At 35.6% G+C, this 25,253-nt stretch overlaps 1 protein-coding gene across 6 annotated transcripts in view; it reads left to right on the top strand.

Annotated features, from left to right (window-relative positions):
- The window catches only part of LOC116178785, a 33,726-nt gene that overhangs the window by 5,244 nt on the left and 3,229 nt on the right, over positions 1-25,253 (top strand). For 2 of the 6 annotated variants that reach the window (XM_031498397.1, XM_031498391.1), the window contains exon 1: positions 24,235-24,511. The exons of 1 other annotated variant lie outside the window; for it this stretch is intronic. The gene's annotated coding sequence lies outside the window, so the exon portion shown is untranslated. 3 more of the 6 variants (XM_031498394.1, XM_031498393.1, XM_031498396.1) reach the window with 3 other exon arrangements.

Raw genomic sequence — 25,253 nt, 5'->3', positions numbered from 1 at the left:
TTTCATCTCGCCCATTTAAGTGATTAGTTAAAGTTACTAATTAAATGAGTTGTAGAAAAGGCATCCGATTAAGTCGCAAATGGTCTCAAAGGAAGCGTTCGTAATTAATTTAAATTTCAAGACCTACAGATATTTAGGACCACAGACCTGGACCAGGAGTAAGGCCCCATCCCTTGGTTGCGCTCGAGTTTACTATTTCGTTCCGTTGGTATCTGCAGCTGTCGTCGGTTTAAGTTAAATTTAGTTTATTAACTTTTGTTTTGTTTTATTTAAATTTTTACTCTTGATTTCGCTAATTGTATTGTTTAATTTTCATGTCATTTGTGCGAGTACTTCTTCCATAAGTTGGTCGCAATAGTTCATATGGAACAATGACTATTTTGTAAACAAATACAAAAACTATTCGCGTCTTCAACCAAAAGAGAGCCACGATTAACACGCTCTGCAAGATATTATTGTAAAAATTGTTTCATATTATAGCACAATTTTCCTAAATTTTATTGGGTAACGATGTAATACAAGAACAATGCGAGCAAAAAAATTTAATATGATATAAGTGACTTTCCTTTCGTATACTTACTTCCAATTTTAAGTTTATATTGCACCCGCTCTTCTCATTTATGTCCGTCCTCTCGAGGCAAGGGCTTCGGGATGGCATTAATCTTAATATTCACTTCCGTGACACGACACTGCTTTTGAAGTTCTCGCGCTATGTAATTTTTAATTTTCGTTGGTTAGCGACCTAAAACTGGGGAAAAATTGTAATTAAACGAAAACATTTCCAATTCCACCGTTCCCATTTTTAATCTCCATTGACGTTTGATCAAAATGGCAAACAAAAATAATTCATATAGCGGGCACCTAATGAGGATGTTATTGCAACTTTCAACAAGTGAAGTGTGATAATGAACGATTGCCTCGTTTTGCCGTTCGATTTTCCCCTATTCAATAAGGGATAATTGTTTTCTTTTGACTAATCGAACTAAAAGCGAAAAAAGCTGCAATTTTCGAGCGGCTGCTTCGCAGCGCTATCTGCACGAAAAAAGTTGTATTTTTTTCAACCCGGCAAACTCGATTAGCAGCTGCCGGATAAAGCAATACAGTAATTATCAATATAGTTATGCTACGATGGGGCAAACATCTAACTAAATGAATCATTCTTGGGAATATCGATGAGTATTTTAATTTCAAAATGTTGAGGTTAATTAAGCCGCGCGCCCCGTTAAAGTTATCTATGGAATTTAAACAAGTCGGCCCCCAACCTTTCAGTAATTTAAAACCTCATTATCGGTATAATATGAGCATCTCGGAGCCATTATTTCTCTTCAGTAAAACGTCTGCTTCAGACAGAATCTGTATGGAATAAAAAAGGGGTTTTAAAGTGCAGAGTTAATTACCCACTCGAAGTTAGTATTGATTTCTCTTAGGCGAATTCTTACATCACACCCGATACAACCTTATATTGCTACTAAATTAACTGTTTAAGTTGCTCAATTCTATTGAGAACAGTTGGTTAAAACGCCCCCGACATCGGCATGGAAACTTTGGAAGAGGGAATTCTTTTTCGATTTTATAGCCTTTAGATAAAGTGAGGAGCGTCGTCTGTGCGTCCCTCCATTTGTCCATGCCTAGGGCTACATCGTACTGCAAAGCGTTATTCTGCCGCTTGCTTTTATGTCCTTCCATGCCTTCCGATAATTTTTAATTGAAACAAAATGTTTGGCGTAGCTTAATTTTAGATACTAGGATTTCTAGAGTTTACTAATAGAAAATTTAGAAACTTCCGTGATACCTTTTTTATTTAATTGAAAATTAAACTATTTTTACGATACCTCCTATTAAAATTGTTTGGATTCTGGGTCGAAGGTCGAAGTTCATGGAATATAAAGTTGAAAGCGTTGGACAATTGCCCGAAATGTAGATGAATTTGCCTTAACTTTCGCCTTAAAGAGACCCCCTACAGATTGAAACTGCTCCAGGTTTGCTTAAGTCAAGGTGCGTCTTTGTTGATAATATCACCTTTCTTGCCGTGTAGAAAAATCGAAACTGGCCCAACGCAAAAACCCCGCGACCAGCGTCCCTTCTTAGACAATCCACTATTTGTATGAAGCGGTACATATGATATTTTACTCATATATAAATTTCAAAATTTAACTGGTCTAGAGGGTTCCCGTTACAACACGTGCGCGAATTATTAAATTGTTCTTTTACTAATACAGTGGTTGTACGAAGACAGTGCGGTCATTAATGCTCCGTGTCTGTGATTTTTGCCCCCCCCCCCCCCCCCCGTTGTTATGTTCACTATGGGCAAAAGTAACAAAATTTCCTTGAGATAAGCGCACGGTAAGCTAAGGAAAAGTAGAGGTGGGTCGGATAGGCATAGGCGTCTTTAGTCATTTCCAAAAGAGAGGGGAGAATTCACACCAAAATGAGAAACAAGGCAAACTAAGAGATCTTTGTTCTGCTTTTGAAAATCAAAAAGAATAAATTACTTGATAAGGATAGAAATAGTCAGAGAATATATTAATATCAAAACAGCCTCCCGCAGAAAACAACGGGGCTATAATCGTTAACTGAATATCAAGCATACTTAATAATTACAATTCGATTGTATCGAAAACCAGTATGTAACCAAACGTTACTCAAGGAGCAGGACGAAATTAAAAAAATACATTCGAATTTTGGTCGTAGCGGTTCTCTGAATTCAGAAGGGCGCGTTCGGCCTTTTCTGTAACAGAAAACAACACACCAAAAAAAAAGGGGAGTGAATAGCACGGTACGTAAAATGTTGCGAAATAGCAAGGCTAGCATCTGACACGAAGGCAATCGGATATTAAACCGTAATTAATATTCAGAAATAATCAATAATTCGAATGACTTTATACTAGCACAAGTAAAATTTTGATCGACCACGGATTATCCTTACAATCGGGTATAAAAGCATAAAGGTGACGTTAACTTCCAGAAAAATACTTTACGATGCGCAAATAACTAAATTTTTATTGGTGCAATCAATTCAAAACAACTTCAAAAATTAGTTAACAAAGCAACGGTTCAGTAATGTTTTCCAAGCCTTCGTAATACTTGCGGTTACAATTCAAGAACAAATATCGGAATTTCTAAATATAAAAATTTAGAAGTAGGTACTAATGTTGTTAGAATGAAGTAGATTCACATGGTCAATGTGGGTAGAATTTCACAAGTAGGTATGTAGAAACTCCATCTATCGCATGACGTGCCAAAACCAATCCTCAATCAAATGGCTGATCCAAATAAAAATGCTATATCATCCACGTACTACGTGGGTAGTAAGTAAAATTCAGGCATATCAAAACATAAAAGGTAATCTAAACGAAAGAACAATGAGAGCTCAAAAGAAAATTGTGTGAAAACTTGTGGGTTGAGTGAACGTGAAACTTGAGAGAAGGTAAAACTCTCGCATTGTTCATATGCAAATACAGATCCGTAAAAACGATTCAATGGAGCCATCACAGACATTAGAAGAAAGAGAGAAACCACTCCACAGATAAATATAAATAGCCAAAACAAAATCCCTTGTTCAGGTAGACGCAAAGTCAGAAAAGTAATGGCGTACTAAGAGAAAACCTGCATATAATCAATTTGAAAGTAGAATCTTCACTGAGGGGTAAGCAATACAACTCGTGGACAACTTTAAGAAAAAGGGATGGCCTTAAATGCAGGAAGATACAAAGCTTGTACTTTAGCAATAAGACAAAGAAGTAAGTAAAAAAAAAACCTCTACCACTAGGATAGCGTCTGACGGCAAAACAGAGAACTATAAAACTAGTCGATTACAAACATAATAACTACAAGTTGTGGGAATATAAATAAGAGCATGAATACCAAATTTGAGCGATAGGATATTTAGAATGTTAAATGAATTAAGAAAAATGTGCAAGCAGAAAAAAACACGTTATCCTTTTTTTTGTTATGATGAGACAGGTCATGTCTTAATGTAGGCGCCATGGCTCTTAACCATGAACAAAGGTTATATATTATATGTATTCTTGGTAGTCGTGGTGTGAATGTTGGCCTCCGTTACATACCTAACAGATAATTTCATTTCCGTGAAAGATGGCATATTTTTAATACCGGTTTAAGTCACGATTATGAAGGAAGTCCCCAGGGAAGTCCCCGATCATGTCGTACAGACTAAAAAGTAATACAAAGGAATTGTAAAATGGAAGGTTCCCAATACCCCTTTCTCTTTCCTTGTAATCAATGAAGTCCCTAGAGCTATTCTTGTGTGATTAAGTTTAGGCAGCCCTGATTTCAATGTCAATTGTTTTTGTTACTAATGTTTACTTAAATTTCACTCTTCCCACGTCTTACGTTTTACATTTATGATCTTTATGGCCGTCTGCACCGACAAATTTAAGCGGAGCTTAGCTTAAGCGTAGCTTAAAATCCATGGCAACCATTGCCTCAATAATCGTTGCCATGGATTTTAAGCTACGCTTAAGCTAAGCTCCGCTTAAATTTGTCGGTGCAGACGATCATTAGAGTGAGACACACGCACCCTCGATCAAATCGTTTTCTTTACAGAACTTAGGCACTAGACAGGTTTGTAACTTGACGATTATGTGCCATGAATTGCAGTTAGTTTTGGCGGGAGTTTTAATTTTTGGTTGTGAGTTGCACAGCCGCTTTTCGGCTGGACTTGGGTTATTACAATATCGGCGGTCGCCGAATGATTTCTAGGGGAATTTTTCGAAAGAAAAATATCCCTTTTGTCCATCTGTCCGTCTGTTCTTCGCTTAATTCGACTACAGCGATGCCGAACCTTCGCCAATCGATTTCTACGAGTTCAAGGACCAGTAATTGAATATGAGCCGGATTAAAAGTCTGGCGTCGGAATACGAGTCGAGTGGCACAAAATTCTTCTACTGAAAATCGTATGCGACTCTTTGTATCGTGTTTGTATTAACCCAATTTTAAAAAGCAAATTGTTGGAATTGTAAATTTAATTGATGAAGTTTCTAACTGAGTTGAAGAATTACGTATTTTTACTTAATTAAACCATTATCTAAATATTTTGAAAATTCATATTTATTTGCAACCAGGCAATCAGAGAAGCGAGTAAGTGAAACTCAAAATTCCAATAATTGGAGGAGAGGAGGGGATTCCTATGTCCGACAATGGATGGAAGAAGGCCAAGAATGAAATGTGGAATCATTGCTTGATTCATCGAGAAGTATTAGCATCCCGATCTAATTAAGAACTTCGGCAAGTTAAATTAAGTATTATTGTTGCGCTCTGTATTGATATGGTAACATAACATCAAGTTTTGCAGGGTTCACAGAAATTATGAATAAATAATGATTGTTTATGGAGCTACATTTTTTTTAAAGGATTATATTATACAATATACCTACATACATTACAGGTTTGCTTGTAATGCCAGGATTGCCAGGGGATCGTATAGTGAACAGGACTAAAGCAGCGTCGATTATGCAAGTGTTAATTCAAATCCCCTGGACTTATTATGACAGTGTAGCTCATTAAATTTAACTGCTTTTGTATGAGAGGGTTGGCGAAAACAAGTCAACGTCCGTATTTCGTCCAACCCTCGGTTGCTCTTCATCAAATTTAACCCGGAGCAATTTCAATGCGTGAAATGGTAATGACGAAGGAAATGAAGTGAGTAGACACTTTTATTTCACACGAAAATATAATTAATTTGCCGCTCTAACTTCTCCCACTTCATTAATCGGATAACAACGTTGCGGAGCTTTAAAAAAAGGAGCTTTCGGGCTGTTCCACTTTTTTTTATCTGGCACATGTGGCCCCTTTGTAAGTGATATTAAAGTAGTTCGGTTGAATGATTCTTAAATTATCTAAAATTAAAGAGGATTTCGACAATAATGGTATTTTCGCCAAACTCAATAGAAAAGAGTAGCATCTGAGAACGAAATGCGAAATCCAATCGTATATAGAATATAAATAAGTTTAGAAAGTTTTCTTGATACTTTACGCAGTGAAGTTGCCAAACGGGGAGGTACACTTTATATACACCGGAAGGATATCAAACTTTGCACACTGAGAAATTCAATTAAATTATAGGGAAAGTAGGGCGAAGAGTTAATCTCCACCTAATAAGCAAGGAACAATACCAAAATCGCATTTTCGATTGAATTTGGCGTGGTAGGCGTAAAAGGAATACGTTCGGGTGGCAAATCGCCTTGTTTCACGTAAAAAAAGGGCTAATGCAAATTAATCTTCGAGGAGGAACGACGATCCTCCTATGTTACTATTAAGGGAAGTTTTCCATTCTGTCGTTAGCGTTCACCAATTCGTCAATGTCACCGCTACCGAAAGGATCGCTACCCATTTGTTACCGAACTTCGCGCCTTTACTGCGTAATACCTAACTTCGGCGGCCATATACAAACTTTAACGAGCATTACGTTTATTGTACCTCCAACCGCTCGCACACTACAAACTCCAAGCGATCGATATTAATATCGAAAAACACAAGTGACCGAGTTATAAAAGGACGAATCTATAGTGAAAAGCTCCGGCGTCGTCAGCACTTTTCCACCGTTGGCCTTCTGTGATTACATCCTGAGTTCTGACATTTCTTACTTTATGAAAAATTCTCACTTTATATAAAATGCTTAGCATGATATAAAAATGACAAATTCGAAATGAAAAACAGATGACGTCAAATATTATTTCATTTCCTTCTCCACGTTGCCCCTCATAATTGATTTACTAACATAAAAGTGTCGCATTTAACTTCTTAAAAAACATTCCATTGAAAGTCAAGAGGGAAACCTTAAATAAACCTGCTCCCTCTTTAATTTCTACACTTTTGCTTTCTACTCCGTTTAAATTTAATTAAGAGAATTAAGAAAAACACGGGACAAGGCAGTTAATCTTTTTCGTGCGGAAACGTGCTTTTCTCATCTATTTAATCAAAGAGAACTAGCCCACATTAAGTAGGCTACCATTTTTCTTTTTTTGCAATAGTTCAATATTCCCCCTTTTCATTGCAGAGACTTTTCGTTTCTAATTAGTAGACTTGTTAGCGTTTTATGGAGGTGCAGTTATTGAGATTGTCAGGCCACTTCCGTTTAATGACGCTTTTAATAAAACTGACTGTCAGATGCACGAGCTTTCAGTAGTAAACCTGTACAGTAAAGGTATGGTGATGGTAGAATTGTCGATTAAGTACGTATTTAATTATTAATTATTTAATTAGAAGTCATAAAATAAACAGTGACCACTCCCAGATGGTTCCCCTTGTATAGGCTCAAGCTCGGGCTCAAGACACAAGAAATTAGAATGTTACAATTGCGACAAACTTTCTCCGGAAGCTTCTGTTCTCATTCACAAAAAACACAAATCTAACGATATAATTACAAAATGAAGTTGAATGACAGAACAAAACATCCAGCGGTAATTTACAGGATAAAGTATGTAGACGGTGACGGCGGCGAGAGTCGGAGGATGAAGGCGGACCGGGAGTGCTTTGGGCGTCACCAGAAGGTTCGGAACCTTGCTTCTGGTCAGGATTAGGAACGTTTCGTTTAACCACTAAAATGCAAAATATCGTTGATTTAAATACGGCACGGTTGCAAAAGTAAATTTACGGCAAATCTCAAAATGGCGACAGCTTGCGAAAATGCAAAAGTGTGTTTTCTATTTATCTAAACGTCCATTTCGAGTAGAGACAAACTGAAACTCCCGCCTCGTACGCTTATACCTTCGATACCTTCAAACAAATTAAAACTCTTTTTAATTAATCACGCCTTTCCTCGACATCGAAAAAATAGGAATTGGTGTCAAACTGCAACTTTTTTAAGAGCGCATGTAATCATGACTTAATCGGAGGATACTATCTGTAATCCAATTACCTAATTACGGGTAATTATACTTATCCAAATAGTAGGAATGAAGTTCCCAAATTCGGCAGGCCGCCAACATCCTTTTGTTTGGAATGTGAGTTCAAGGGGCGCAATCTGTTATCGCGTTTATATTTTTTCCAAACTGCACGACTTTTCTAGTTTAAATCCCGGATTTTCGTATACCATTAGCAAACCAAAATCGATTAATCTCGGTAATTAACTTAATAAAATTGATTCTCTCCCTGGCTGCCTGGCAAGAGGGCGTCCGGCGGCCGTAATAACAATTTTAATTTTCCTACAGGTACGGTAGTAAATTCACTACGAAAGTTACGTGCGTTATTGGCGGTAAGATAAACAATTAGCATTTATGGCAGTTAACCTTCCTCATTTTTTTCTTTCTCTTTTTAACATAATAAATACTATTATTATTAATTAAACAAATTGAAACAACACAAAGCTCACTCCTCGTCACCTAGAACAAATAAGTAAATTCAGAAACTACGGTTTTTAGCGGCCAACTTAAAACGCTTGTATATACCGGGTGTTCAGCAAAGCTGGCTGATTCCACAAATATACGGTGTGGTCAGGTATGAACTTCCAGGCGGAAAACGGGTGCTTCGTTACATAATGTTATGTGGTATTGTTTCGAACTCAAATTTACTTGTCGATCCAATTAGCGCAACAAGCTGCTTAATCCGCAAATCCTACACAAAAATACGAAACACTGAAATGCCATACAGAACCGTAGTATTCGTCACTAAAAGTGCCTTCAAAACTCCACAAAAACTAGATTTGCAAAGAAATACAAACACTTTTCAAATCACACATTGGCTTGCCTAACTTACACCTAATCCTTATTTTATCGGGTTTGTAAACACACATGACAAAATTCAAAAGTAATTACAAATACCTTGAATATACTTTAATAAAGCCTTTCATTCTCCAATAATCCCTAAATTAAATCTAACCAAAAAAAAAGTTAATTGGTTTATTTACTAAATTATCTACCTACCCCTCATCCTATGCCTATGCTGTATATCTATGATACTTCGGTCTTCCCCTGTGAACATGATCGCTTTTGCGCCCTGCAATTAAATTCAATAATTCATCTCGTGTGTTGTAATTGTTCCCATTGCCATTGCCATTTACTACATCCCTATATGAAGTTGTTCCCTGATTTTGTTACCATTCTCCCCAGTATTGTTTCCTAAAATTTTCCTTAAACGTTTCACACGATGTGTGTTGTTTGGTTATGTAACGGGAGCCCTTTAATAAGTTTGTTTTTTTGAGAATTTTTGTAGAATTGATTTTGGTTGAATTTTGTTAGCGTTCCGCGTCCATTTCAATGGCGTATGATGATAGTTAGACAGTGGTTAGATATTAATTTTAGTATTCTCTGTAATTCCGTTTAGTTTAGGTGTAACTAGTTGAGTATTATACGTTTCATTTACAATAGTTCTTTATTTTCCCGCTAGAGGTCGTGCAGATGTTTCCGTGGTTAAAAGTTTGATTACATTCTATCCTTCACATTAGCTTTGTTATACGAAGATATTTAGTTGCCTGTGTTTTGTAAGTTGGTTTTTGGAGTTACCGGGACCTATTTCGGAGTTGATATCTACGTTTCTGTCTTTGTGTCATTATGAAGAAATTCATAGTCTGATCTTGATTACATTTTAAATCCTTCAGATTGTTGTATAGACATTTATTTATTTGTACATCGTAAAGTAGTTTTTTTGGGTTAACTTTACGTTCATGCTTTTATATATCAACGATTTGTATGGACGATTTCTTCTCGATCAAAATTTTGCTTTTGTTTACTTAACCTGAATTGAATTAATGGTTCTGATCGAGTGTTATTTACCGCTTTAATATACAAGTAGTAAAGTGTCAAACGTTAGGCATGGCTATCGCAATATTTGTGTGTCGCGCTATTCACTATCCCCCTTTCCTCTTTTGTGTTTGTTTTTATCTGTCACAGATAAGGCAGAAAAGGGCCCTTATGAGCTCGGAAAGGCCGCTATGACCACAGTTCAAAGGTAAAATTTTTTATTTTCAAAGACGACTTGATATAACTTTCGATTACATACTGGTTTTCGATACAATCGAATTGTAATTACCATATTTGTTTTAATAGTCATTTAACAATTATAGCTCCGTCGTTTTTTGGGTATCTAGCTATTGCAGTGTCCGAGGCAGTGTCTTACTTGTAATATTCTGAGATAATTTATTAAATTAGGTACACTTAATTCTGACAACAATTATTATTGTTTATGTTCTACCCTATCAATTATTTTATTTCGTTAGCTTATCAAGATGAGAACAAGGATCTTTGGTTTACCCTTTCAGTAAGTATTGTCTCTTCTCTTTTGTAATTTACTAAAGACTAAGTGGGCCATATCCAGTTTACTATATTTCCTTTTTAGCGTATTTTCCTCAAGGTGAAAAATCGCTATTGGCTGCACTTTGACGTGCGTCCGTCCGTCTGTCCGTCGCACGCACTCCTTCTAAACCACTGAACCGATTTTGGCGATTAGGACTCATTTGAAAGGGCTTGTTCCAAGGATTCCGTTTATACCCATATTTTTTGGTTTTGCGCATGCGCAGTGTCAAAAATTTGGTTTAACGTATGCGCAATGCCAACTTTCTTATTTATGAAGGCATTTAAATGAAATTTTATACATAGGCATTTGGAATAAAGACCAGTTGCAAAATTTTTGTCCGGTCGAGAATTTTTAAAAGATTTGTTTTCGTTTCGTCTAAAATTAATGAGATTTCTTCTTTCTTCTAAAATGATCGATTAGCAAACTAATTGCTGAATCATAAAACAACTTTCCACACAAATAAATTGATTTTTCGGGCACAAATTCGCACATATAGGGCCAAGTACAAGTAAAAGTTAGATGTTGCAGCCAAGAAGTGAGCTCAGTTCTGCATTCGAAACCTGAAATTCATTAAAAGGAAACCTCCAAAGCCGCAGGGCTCGGTATATATAATTGATTGATTAATGCCTGAAGGGCCTCGCTCTACTCGTAATCCTTCAACGACATACGCGTTTCAAACTCGATCATAACTTAACCGAGATGGCAAAGACAGGGCAAAATAGTGAAGATTGCTTCTTGATATTAGATCTCCTTCATGACCCGGCAACCCATTTCGCAGCAAAATGGCGGCTTGTTATCAGCAGTATGTGGAATTAAGCCAAGGGCGTCGGCACTCGCCTCACCCCTTCGTTATTGACATAAAAACTTAAATAAGAGGACTAATCGTAGATGAAGCAACGATTGTCGATGGAAATTGCAGTAACAAATTACAGCCGAAACGACAGTGAGAAGAAAATGCATATCCTCATTCGGAGCATAGGTGAAATCCTGTTCAAAAATTACTTCAGAATCTCCAAATTATGAATCCAATCGGCAGAGATCAATTATTATACATGGATGATGGAACTTAATGTACAAATTCGTATTTATTTGAAACCAGGTGCTACCCTTCGAAGAAGCGAAAGGTTAACCCTGTCAGGTCCGTTTTTGCTTGAGTAAATTGTAACAAAGTGTTTTAGTCAAGTTGAGTTAGCCGTGGATACATTTTGGGCCAAAATCTAACATTACCGTCAAATGTAAAGAAAACATTCAGGCATTTCCTCACCCTGAAATGTAACCCCCCTGTTACAGTTACTGGGAAAATTAATAATTTCATTGGTGTTTCACACTTCAACTCACATTAACTGAAAAATACCAGTAATTTAATTACACTTTAATTGATTGGTGGATACCTGCTACCTATCAACTGATATTGTGCACCCCATTAGCTTTGTAGCAAAACAATACTAAAAGAGAACGAGGTTAATGTAATAACGGAGGTCAAGTTTTGTGTATCAATTTCGGCATTTCAGCGTTCACTCTCCGAAAAGTTTCGTATTCAAATAAACGTAACAAATGTGAGCATATGCAGTCGTAATTTGCACATATTTCACACTCCGTGCAGAAGCGACTTGTTTCGCCAAGTTTTCCATTGTAAGAGTAAAATAAACGGCATGTAGCGCGATGTCGTAAAAGAAAAATGCCATGTCTGATAAAACTTTCAAGCCTACCTTCCACTTGTTTCTCTTTTGTGGTTACAATAAATAAAATTACCTGGTCGGGTTATGGCGTGAAACAAACATTTGGTTGGTTCGCGACGATAAAGAGACGTTTTACTACACGAACCTCTACATGTGATTTATCGGGTATTAAACAGCAGCGGAGCATTGCATTTTTAAATGTTGTGCTTATATCCATTTCTTGTGCTTGTACATCGCGCTTTCTAGACTGTTAATGCATGTACCTACTTTATTCGTTCATTGTTTCGAAAGCACTTAGCTTTTAACGTTGGAGAACTTCATGTACCTACTAGAAAGAACAAATCGGAGAGGCGGCGTGAATTTTAATTACTTCTCAATTGTCAGACGCCGTTTTCATAAAAACTGCTCTTGAATATCTAGGTCATTCTGTATTTTGCGAAATGGTAGGTACACACTTTTTAAATGATGCAGAATGATTACTATCGTTTCCACTTCCATGCCTTTTTTAATGACGCAGACAATTTATTAACAGCATGAGTACAATTACTGCATCACGTAGCGTTTCAAATAAATTAATTCCCTTTGGTATCGAAACAGCCCTTCAAAAAATCAATTGAATAGGTGTACGGTGCATTTAATAACTCGAAAACCGTATTAGCGCAAAACCTGCATGATGCGGCAAAAATAGCTCGAAGTTCAGTCCTAGGCTATATTTATAATAATTTATTGATATTTGTATCAGTATGGAACGCCGTTTTAACATTGAATGTGCAACAATACTATAATCTTAAAGTAAAGTTTTGCCCGAATTTCTATTATCTTAATGATAAAATTAAATAATTAATTTTATCTTAATGATAATTTTAAATCATTTTTTATATCTTGTTGACAATTTTAATTCCATTCCGCCATTTAAAACTATCTGAGTATAAATGGCTATTTCAGCCATTTAATATTATCTGAGATAAAATTAAATGGCACCGTGCGCTGCCTTTCTCTCTTTTTCCCTATAAAACAGCGTATTTCCATCTCGCTATGACTTGTAAAGGTGGCCATTTAAAATTATCTAAGATAATCGTAAATGGTGGAAGAATTAAATTTATCTTGATAATTTAAATTTTGCTATTTAAAATTATCAACAAGATAAAAAAATGATTTAAAATTATCATTATGATAAAAAAATTACTTTATTTTATCAAATATGAATTATTTTTATCAACAAGATAATAAAAATAAATATTTTTTATCTTTTAGATAATTTTATTTTGCCTATTTAAAATTATTTTAATGATAAAGTTTAAACAAACTATTTAAATTTGTCTTGTAAATAAGTATAAATAGAAGAATTAGAATTATCTACAAGATAAAAAATATTCATTTTTATTATCTTGTTAATAAAAATAATTCATATTTGATAAAACAAAATAATTATTTTTATCATAATGATCATTTTAAATCATTTTTTTATCTTGATAATTTTAAATAGCAAAATTTTAATTATCAACAAGATAAATTTAATTCTTCCGCCATTTACGATTATCTTAGATAATTTCAAATGGCCACCTTTGCAAGTCATAGCGAGATGGATATACCTACGCTGTTTTATAGGGAAAAAGAGAAAGGCAGCACACGGCGGCGCCATTTAATTTTATCTCAGACCATCCAAGGTGTTAAAGTTCTCCCATCATTAAGATAATAGGACATCGTGGGAACAACTGTCAATTAATAAAAAAGTAGGCGGGGACGTGTTAGGGAGAACAAAAATCAAGGGAACTCTATCAATAGCCACCGAGTGAAAAGCTACGGTTTTGTTGGATCGGGAAATTTTCTTTACGCTTTGCGACCCTGTATCAAAGGGCGCATCTGTATTTTCCAAGTTTGAATTTGAAATTAAAAGTAGGAATTAACACGCGTCTTAAGGTCCATGGAACTGTCCGAAGTGAAGCAGTCAGAGTATTTTTGAGTTTTCAGAGAAATAAGATTGGTAACAGTCAGAAACAATTATTAAAGAAAGCTAGCTGTGGATTCAATATTGTGGACCGTAAAGTTTCATCTTATGTAAATATTCAACATTTAAGGAAAACATGCAGGGGTTGCCCATCCCGGAACGTAACCCTTGTTACATATTTGTGACATTACGTACGGCGACCTCGGACAACTTCCATCCTTTGAACTAGCTTTTAAAGGACTTTCTATGCTAAGTTATCCCAATTTGAGAAACCGGACTTCCACATTTTTTGGCCGGCTAATTTCTATCTTACGAAAATGTGAACAACATAATTGGCGGCTCTCGGGGCGTTTGCCTACGGCACTCGAATAGTTTCTGAAGGGGTAAATAGGCCTGCGTCTTATTTTACAGAAGAAAATATAAGACCGAACTTTGGTTTTAATTGAGAATTGTTGAAGCTGTAACCGTTCTAAACTACCCCAATTTATCATCATAAAGAGATAAACTTAAAATACAAAAGTAAAACACAAAGGATGCAACAGAAAAAGAGTAAAGTAATCCTTTCGTCTAAATTTGATAAAATTTGCGTTATCTGCATAACTACAACTCCAAATAATTGGCATTGGCCGGACGCATAAATTCACAAAAGCTTAATTCAGTATAACGGGTCACGTTTTTTCTATTTAGTAATTGCTTTTAGTGCTTGTTTAGAGGAATATGTGTATAAGTAATATTCAAAAATTTTATATTGTATCGTTAACGTGTTAATTTATCACGTGGTATTATGCTAAGGCGACGAACGTACAGCTATTTTTATCATTCGGTAGAATAAGACGGATTGTATAAAGTACGGGTAGATTCATAGCTCGCGTTAACTCGAGTTAAAAGTGATGATAGAGTCATCGGTGTTTTCTATAAATAATACCCATAAGTTAAATCGGAAATAGTGCGTTGCAGAAACGTTTTTTCGTTTCACAGCAAATAAATCGCACGACTTACTGAACTAATTTATAATTACTGACAATTGAGTTTCACCAAAAATTTAAATTTTCCATTTGTTGTCTCCAAAAAAATGCAGCGTTTTGTTCTTTCCTTTGCTTGCGTTTTGTTATGAATGTTTTCGATAATGTTAATTTCCAAAAGAACGTAATTGGAAATAAGAGTTTCTAAATCATATCAGGTCCACAGGACGTGATAACCGGAAATCTGTAATTTGACTCAGCTATATAAGTACATCCGGTGACGGTCCAGGATGACAAGGTAAACTTTTATCTTTATTTTTGCGTTTTGCCTTTTATTAAATAAATAAATAAATAAATATATATTTATTGCTCAACAGCAAAGCCAGTTACAGAGCAACATCACAATTAATCTTACCTAGTGGGCACGTGCTAGTAAACACATGCATACTAAACTTAAAACATGTAAGAACAAAAAAAAAGGTAACATAAAATAGGAGAGCATCCATTCACACTGAAATTTAGCTTCATACTGTTATGTAATGACACAATTATAACAAAAATATTATTTCAAGTACCTAGAAAGAAATTATAATTATTTGAGAAAAACCCATAATAGCTACCAGTTATCTACCATTATTAAAATGACATCTGCAGTGTTTGGGTAACAAAGATATTACACTGCTATATCCATACGTAGCTATCATTGACTGTTCGCGGAATACATTTGATACAGGAATTTTTTTATAACGCTTACTTTATATCATTAAAAATATCAATGTCGCTATTTAGGGAATTGTACAGTCTACATAGTCTGATAAGGGGAGAGTTCATATGATGATTTGTATTACATGTCTTATAAGTAAATGTAATATTACTTCATGAAGCAAGTCTAGGTACATTGAATTGTAACAAAGACAGGAAATATTGGTCATCAATCTGGTAATTCACAAGTTTGCTCAAGTAAACTATAGATACTATATTATGACGATTTTCCACTGAAATAAGATTGAAGGCACTGAGCAGATCCGCATTGCTAACAGTTCTATTCGGATAAACGCCCGATTCTCGAAACAGTAGATATCTTAACCACACTACCGTAGGTTAGTTTACTTATCACATATGCATTAAAAAGAGTCACGAGCGTATTAATTTGTAGTAGATTGCCATTCCTTATCCCATTATTTTCGAACACTCAGACGATAATTGCGATACATGATTATTAAATGACAAAATTTCATCAAACTGTATTCCAAGATCACGCACTACCGAAACCCGGTTTAATGCATTACCATTAATTGAGTAATTAAACATTATTTTGTCCTCAATTATTTAAAAAGAAAGAAAGATTTATGGGAAACCATCCAGACATTAAGGGGCGAAGTTCAGTACTAAAGCTGTACCTGTCCTTCCACTTCATCCCACAAAAAAAAATCGCTTAAAATTTCGTAATTCGTAAAAGAAAATTCGTTTAATGAATTATTTGAATGTGTCTAGTTACATTGTTTACTAAGATAGGTTTAATTATCTGGCCAACAGGGACATTTTTTGTGATTTAATTAGGAACTAAGTTTTTGTTCCTTTGAGAGTGATTGTACAAGTTTGATTTTAATTCTTATTTACATAATAAAAAATCAGGTAAAAAATGTATTAGACCTGAGATAATCTCTTGCAATTTTTTAGAGCTTCTTTACAAGGCGAAGGTAAAAGATTTCACGCAAGCCAATATGGAAGTTGCGTAATCCCTCCACTGTAGTATTTAAGTTTGTGAATATTCTGATATTAAACTTAGTAGTTTTCCAAAAAAATGTAACGTGGGGGAATATGAGAACCTGAGTACAATTTGAGAAATAGAACTTTAGACCAACTTGATACACGTTTAAGAAGAAATTGAGGAAAGCTTGAGGAGAACATGACGGCAATTTAGGAATTTGAGAGTTACTTCAGTAGAATTCTAAGGGAATTATGAGGAAAATTTGAGAAATTTAATGGGAACCTCATGGCGGGGTAAGAGAGACGTGAAAGATACTTTAAAAAATGTTAAGAGAAGCATGTTGAAGAAAATATGGGGGGGAGGGAGAACTAGAATCGTTCCGTTGTCGTTGGGAAGGAGGCGATATACGATTTAATGACGACCCGTATGGATCATGCGGTAAGAAGGTGACTGTAACCGATGTGCGTGGCAATTTTTCGCTTAAAAATGTGCTTTTCTTTGGGAAAAATAGGTAAGGAGATACAAAAAAATTCAACATTGCGCCCAAGTATAAACTCTTGTTTTTCTTTGGAGAAAAATAGGAAATTGCGTTTCGGAATGGCGCGGCGGACATTTGTAATCTCAAACGCACCAGAGAACACGTCGCCCGTAATTTTCTTGAAAACACTTAACTATCCCTTTGGGGCTAGCAAGAGTACTGGAAACTTTTCCGAAAAAAATTCGCTGATGGCGCTCGGTTTTAGCGGGAGATCGATATTTTTGTGGAGGGTGCGCTGCTGATCGATCACGCAACCGTAAATAGGCACCTACGGACGCAGAGGAATTTTTAACCGCCGGGTCACTTAAAAATGGGAAATCTTTAATAATTTTACGTTTGAATTCGTAAGATGACGAATATTCAAAAATTTCGGCGTAATTTTGGCACTGATAATGAAGGCACAATTAGTATCAAATAAAATAATAACAATCTTATTGCCATCGTAGGAAGAGAGAAACTCGAACCTTACACGAAATTTACATGTCAAACTTCCTTCAAACACACAAAACAAAAAGATAATTTCGATAATAGTACTAATACGGCAACGATTTAGAAGTAAATGGTTCAAATGAAAACGAATAGAAAAGTGCTGAACATGTACAATGTGATTAGAAAATGGCATTTTACTCACGTATCTACCTAATTCAATTATATCCTCCACAATGAGAGAGTGCCCAGACTCGATTCAACTAATTCTCACTAACCCACACACCATCCGATTACTCGCCATAATATAATAATACTTAAAGAACTAGAGTGTAAATGTACGCGAGAGAACCAAAATGTTACAGTTCCTACCAGAATCCGCTTTTAGGTTAGGAAAAAGATAAAAATATCAAAAAATCACAAAAATATCACGTCGATGATGTGAGAGTTTAACGACTATATGGTTAGAACTTGCGTTCCCCGTCCGATTTACGATAAAAAATGTTCCAATGAAGGGGATAAGGGTGGAAAACTATGTGTATCTAAAGGTGAAGGTATATTACATGCCGCATAGCTGAAGATATAAAACTGTAATGACACATTTTCGGAAAATTTTGTCCATGGCATTTTTACTGTACCAATGCGATGCGTCTTTTCCACGTAACCTTTGATGTGGTACATTTTCCATAAACCACATATAGACATGCATACATTTATATAAGGTTGTTTTATTTGGCTTCAGCAACTGCAATAACTATAAGACACCCTCTATTTGAAGTTCATTTATTGGTAACGTGAAATATTGGTTGGAATTTGGAATTTAAGCACAGGATCAACATGTTGGTTAAATTCGAGCAGCATGTTGATGTATCAGAATTATTTGATGTTTGATTTTATTTAAATAATTGTTTTGTTTATTTTTTGTAAATTTAAATTACTGGTTAAAAAACTATAGATTTATTCAGTTAGGAATTATTTACCTAGTATTTGTAAACGTTTATCTCATGTTGTTTTCCGGCCATAGATAAGAAGTTTTCCTATCGCTGCGTAAGCCAACTAGTTTCAAGATAAGCACGTGTTATGGCCGAAGTAAGTAGTTGTTCATTATTTCGAAGTCACTGGCGCGATAAAAGTGAACGTACATTGCGTTAAGCGAAGGCGCGTTTTTTCATGTTTCCTACGTTTAGTCGGAGTGCTGTGGATATCGAGCGTTTGTCGCTCAAGGCAATCCTTTCTTTGAGGGCTTCAAGTTTTTCAGTTAAAGGGATTCTTTCTAATCTCACAGGGTCAATACTATAATTGTTAGTTACAGCGAAATTAATGTCGTATGAGTCAGGATTCGAGTGCGGTCAGGGAAGTGAAGTTCCGAAGCGTATGTTTGTTGAAAAGCGTATTATGACCAGATGATAAGGATTAATCAACTTAGGGAACTTTATTTAAATTTTATTTTTTTAATCAATCGTTTGTTGTGTGGTATTTATTTTTCTGGCCCTGAGCACCTATACTTCTTTCAGCTTGATTTATGTCGAATAAATTTGTTTCATTTGTAAATGGTTAATTTTGTGTTTAAGCGAGCCCAATTACGACCCGGGTAAGAGTTTTCATGGTAAATTTCGTACCCAGAATTATATCAGGTCAATATCGAGATTTACGTCATGGGGGAAACTGCACGTGCCCTAGAAAGACTATAATCATTATTTCTTTTAAAGGTTTTGTTAGTACATGTACTTAATTGAGCTAGCTGAACAAGTGCTGGCGGGTGACCGTTTGCCACTGCACATAGCAATATTTATCAAATCTTTGAAGGAAATGTAATGCTGTAAAACCTTCAAGACGAACCTTTTGTGATAGACGAAAATGTGTTTTTCCGGAAATATACTATTACACTACATGTCGCAAATGGTTCGGATTTCCTAAGTATGTATCTATTCAAGCAAAATTGTGTCAAATGGAATAAGCTTCAATTTTCATCTCGCGCTACGACGTAACATTTCCGTTCCGTGTAATGAGCGCAAAACTGAGAAAATGAGATCTTTACCACTTACGCACATCCCGCAATTCTTGAGGTAGTTACCTGGAACTGGAGCTCTTCCTTCGACTAACGGAAATTTATTCACCACGATACAACTTCTGTAAGTATAAAACATGAGTTATAAGTACTAAGTACCTACTAATTGGCCAACAGTAACTGAGTTACATTGCACTGAAAGTAATATCGCAAGTTATCGATGATTTGAAAACGCAGATACAAACGCAGACCACCCGATATTAATTGAAAAGTTCTCAAATTCGATTCCCCACGGCTATTGTGCTTCGACAATGTGCTGTATTCGGAATACCCCAAGTGATGAAATTTATTTCTCCTTTGCTTTAAGTTAGTATTCGAAGGTTGACATAAATCGCGAAATGTTTTCTACCTTTGTACCAGATATTTTTACCAGCCGTAGCTGAAAGTCCAAAAATAAAATAGAGACGTCCGACGAAATAACAGACAGAAATTAATGAAAACCCGCGTGGAAAAATGTTCTAGGAGATTCCAAAGTTGGAATGTCGGAGATTTGAATATTAAGCCAAACAGAACTTTTGATCAAGCTCTCGTTGAACAGCTCAGGAATAATACATTACAAAACATGTAGCTAATTCAGTAACGCGTGCTAACCCCAAAATGAAGCGTTATTAAAATCCCTCGAGAGCTCCGAGGTGATACAAAGCCTTTCATTTCGCATACTGGCACGAAATTAGCCTTGTAACACAGAACTTTTACTGCCAGTTTTGTCCTAATGGAATATATTCAGCAAAACTGTAATCACGGTTGCCTGTAACCAATACGTACGTAAGTTGGAGCGTCGAACGGCAAGTAAAACTAAATAATGCAGAGTGATAAGGGTTTGACACTTCATTCGTGTTATGTAAATTACAAAACGAGTATTAATAGTGTATAATATTAATTTTTTATTGCATTACAATATTGATTCTGTTCCACGAGGGTGGAATGGGCCGCAAAAAAAAGGTGTTAGGCATGACGCATCTTATTCATACTATAGTAATAGATTGGATACGACGCAGGTGGGCAAACAATTTCCTATCATTCGTGTAGGTTATCGATCTTCTCTCAAATCCTTTCCAAATTTATTGTTCGTTTAAAGCTGAAGGCCAAGGCGTTGTTGGCGCTCAAATGGGAATTGTTCTGTTCAAGTGATACCGATGCGGGGTACTCATTACTTAAAATTATTATACGTAAATGTCCCAAACGTCAATTATAGTACGAGGACTGATGGACAAGTTTCTGGAAACTTCAGGTGACAAAAATCTTTCTCCACGTGTTTTACTTGTGCTCACACTCTGATCAATCATGGAAATGCATACTTGAGTAATTTGTCCCAGGATACTTCGGCCCCCCTGACATTTCGATTTCAGCACGGTTCTGTTAAATTTTTTGCTCAACGTTATTTTCTTACCGATTTAAATTCCATTTAAGTAATTTTACTCTCGTGTATATTCAATATTCTTACGCCATCTAGGTATTCCCTTGGTTATCAACTAATTTAAATGTAAATTATTCTTGTAGTAGGGTTCTTATTACAATAGTTTTTTTTTGCCGCCCGAGGTCGTGCAGAGGATTCGTTTTAATTATTTTCGGCGAACGCACTTTTTTGTACAAAATCACATTCAGCCATTATTTGTAAGAAAAACCTACACGCCATATTGGTTACTCGTCATTTTTGTCTACCTTTTAACGGGGTTTGTATGGCTGTATAAGTTTGGTGAAGTTTTTCTCTCGTTATTTTGCTTTCGACACTTCGCTGACGCAGTTTGCGGATATATTTGACAAGTTCTAAGTCAGTTTTCGGTATGTACCAAAAATTGGCTTTGAATAATTATTTTTTAGGCTTCCTACTTCTAGCCTACTCCTGATTGTTACGCGATTCCTGAGTGAACACCGCAGAATTTTGAAGTTTCTCAAGGAAAATTCATTAGGAAGTTCTGTATTGCTGTTGGATAGAAATTTAGTTATTTGTGAAACGTAAAGTAGATTTCCTTTTTTTGTTTGTTTGTGTTGCCCTTTTGAGCTTACAAGATTGCGACCCGAAGTTCAAAGGTAATTTTTTTTTAATTTTCGACGACTCCTCGAAATAACGTTTGATTGCGTACTGGTTTTCGATACAATCGAATTGTAATTGCTACATTTGTTTGATATTCATTTAACAATTATAGTTCTATTTTTTTGCCGAAGTCTATTTTGATATTAAGACTTATGTAAAAGTTATAAAATAATATTAACATTTCTGTCCATATTTCAATTTCCAACTGTATATTTTCTAAATTTTCTCGAGTCCTTGAATGCGACCAATAATTTCTAGTTACTTTTGCATTTCTGTGTTTGCCTCTCCGATTTAACTTGTCTTCTTGTCGTTAGAGGACATTTAATTTGTTTTGCTTTTTTTATGTTAACAATTATATTACCTTATATGGTCATGTATCAAATACTGCTCTACTATTCGTCAGAGGTAAACTATCCGTAGCTTTGGTTTGGGTAAAATTTCGAAACTTGTGGCGTCTTCCAGCAACCTGCAATAGAATCGGTCATGCTAAATTCCCGAATTTGGGTGTTTGATATATTTTCCAATGGTCGAATTGAGTTAATACTTAGCGGAAGCATCTTTAATCAATTGATTACCCGTTGTGCCGACAATTTGTTTTTGGACGTTCGGTTACAATTTTTTCCGAAATGAACTTAATACGGAGAACTCAAGCATTCCAAACCGTAAGTGTTTTTTTGTGCACGAGTTGAGATTACCGATGTTCTTTTTTCTATTGTAGGGGAATAAATACCGACCATATAGTAAATTTTGAAGTCGTTTGGGACGTATCCAGTTCTTTTTTTTTGTGTACTCTCTGAATAAGAGATTAGCATTATTGTGGGTTATAACGTAGTCGTAATTAGGTTACTTTTTGCAAGGGGGTTAATATTCAGTTGAATCCGGGGAAATAATCGGCCTACTGCAGATGAGTGTGCCGTAAAACATCCCGTAGAATCATTAAAATCTTCGGGCAGCCGAACGTAGATCGTGAGAGAAATATACCTGGAGCACAATTTTGTTACCTCCGTAGGAGTTATTTTTGGTTACACCAGGAACATGTGGAATTGCCGACACAATTTATCGTTAGCGGTGACGTACAACACCTCAAGCTACCGATTATAGTACATCAATTCATTTTAATTTCTAGTAATTATACTTGTCGTTGCTTAGCGGTACGAGGTGTCACATAACTTCAGGGGTTCTTGGTGGGTTAATTTTTGTGGGAAGATTTCATTTTTGGAATTAGGTGGCGCCCGAAAGACTTGAATCGAAGCACCATTAGTGGCGGAGATTTACTTGGAACCTTTTATAATAATTTGTGGTCAAATTTTTTAATTCACTTACCTAGTACCCTGAGTAAGAGCATATCTCTCTACGCTGTTAACTACCTGGCTAACGGAGCTAGCTGGCCGATCAGCGGCGTGTGTTGATTTCAAATTGCACATGGTATATTATAGTGCCCTGCATTCTAAGCTTGCGCGTTATACTTAGGGCCGGTTTTACAATTACACTTTTACGGAGAATAAGATATTCTTGGAATAACTGCCATAGCAACATGTATGCCATTGGTTGACAAAATGGTAACGAACGCAACCGTCGACATTTATTCTAGGTATAGCTTATACTCGGTATATACCTTCATTGTAGAATCGGCCCTTACTCTGACTACGTGTTTTATTCCTTTTCTACTAAAAATTAATTTAAATTTAAATGTTGACATTGCAGATCTATATATAACAGTGTCCTATTTGTAATATTTTTGAGATCGTTTATTAAATCACCTTGGATTGTGACATGTATTATCCATGTCAAGTATTTTATTTCTTTAGCGTGTTAAGACCAGGAGAAGGTTCTCTTAATTTGCCTTGTTTCTACCTTTAGGTAAGTATTCTATTTTCTCTTTTGAAATTTACTAAAGACTAAGTGCCGCATATCCGGTTTACTTGTTCCACTATATTCACTCCGATCCGCCTCTACTTTACCTCAATCACCTCAACCTTCATCTACAGTCCTCCAGAAAATAAATATTAACCTCGAGTGTCCAACTATTTTGAAACGGCCACTTTGTCTATTTAATAATTTAACAGTACCTTTTGTCCCCTTTTGTCTTTTACAAGCACATCGTAACCAATATAATTTCAACTCAGTTAGAAGATTTTCACTACCCATTATTGAACTCTTAACTGGGTTGGACCGAAAAATATATACACTGTAAAGTTCACATACAAAAATGACGCCAATGGTCGACAATTGATGCATAAATAAACCACCTTCTAAACATGTTCGCCAATTCCTTAAGTCAAAATTTAAACTGTTTGCAGTTATTTTGAATCACCCGGTGCATTTAATAAGTAACAGCGAACCTTCGCGATCATATTCCACATGCATATTATCGATTTACAAGGATCACGTACGGTTATCGTTATCACTAACCGTCGGGTCTAACTTACAAGATGGAAGTCTGCTAAATATTATGAGTGACTGGCCTAAGGCGGATAATAATGTTATGACTTGACAGTTGCAGTTCGAATGGAAAAACTACGCGACCTACGATGATAAGAGCGTAATCTATAACCCGAGCACATAAATAACTCCTACGTGTGAGTGTGTGTTCTGTGCAGTCGTTGGTAGGTAGGTTGAATGCAATTGCTATACATTTTTCACAAATCACTACTTCCAATTTTTTGCACGGTGGAAATTCAAATATGATTAACATCTAGTTCACATTAGACTCTGGGAAATTGTATGTTTTGATTTAATTTGGAATTTGTCAATTGCAAATTTGCACGTGGACACCAAAAGCCTGAGGACATTAGTAACCTTCACTGGACTTTGGCTGGAAAATGTAGACAACACCTAAAAACCCTTTGCCTTATTCTTTACGGTCGTCGGAGAAAGGTGTGTCAAAGTAATGGTAAGAATTTGTTAAATGGTTATGTTTGTGTTTTTTTGGCATTTTTTTCAAAATCACCTTTCCCATCCTCTTAAATGTAAGTACAGAGGTCGAGGTTTTGTAATAATAATAATAGTAATGTGGGATTTGATGCCATTTTTAAAATACGGGGCCTGTTCAGGGACGTGTTCAGTGTACCGTGTTTGATAGTAAAAACTGACTCGTGAACAAAATTGACAAAGAAGTACGATCATTGTCAGTTATAAAACAGTTCCAACCCTAGGTCTGTATTTTCCTTATTTTGTTTCAAGAGTGTTAATCGGGGGTAAATACACAAGAGCTTGATATTTAATCGGATAATTTTATTTTTACACGAAAGTTTTGTTGCAACGGAAAAAACTAGAGATCAAAAGTGTGATAAAATTTTATCATTTGCTTTTGATCGAGAGTTTTTTCCAGGAGGCAACAAAATTTAAATAAAATTATCCTGATTTAAAACCAAGAGGGTTATTTTTAGGGAGATTAATAAAAGGCAGTAAATATCACAACCGCTATATATTTTACGCATTCTTACACGCATTTTTATCGCTGATAAAAAGCTACCTAGCTTTTAGTCATTTAAAATAACATCTGATTGGTTAGAAGCTGAAACAATCACCAAGCTGATTGGTCGTATACTAATGGAGTGTATTAATCGAGGTTAATACTTTATTTTAAATTCGTTAATTTTCTCGAATAATCAACATGGCCTTGGAATTAATTC

Source organism: Photinus pyralis, unplaced genomic scaffold (genome assembly GCF_008802855.1).
Source record: "Photinus pyralis isolate 1611_PpyrPB1 unplaced genomic scaffold, Ppyr1.3 Ppyr1.4_LG8, whole genome shotgun sequence".
Classification (NCBI taxonomy): domain Eukaryota; kingdom Metazoa; phylum Arthropoda; class Insecta; order Coleoptera; family Lampyridae; genus Photinus; species Photinus pyralis.
Note: the sequence above shows the minus strand (reverse complement) of the source record. Positions and strands in the feature narration are given on the sequence as shown.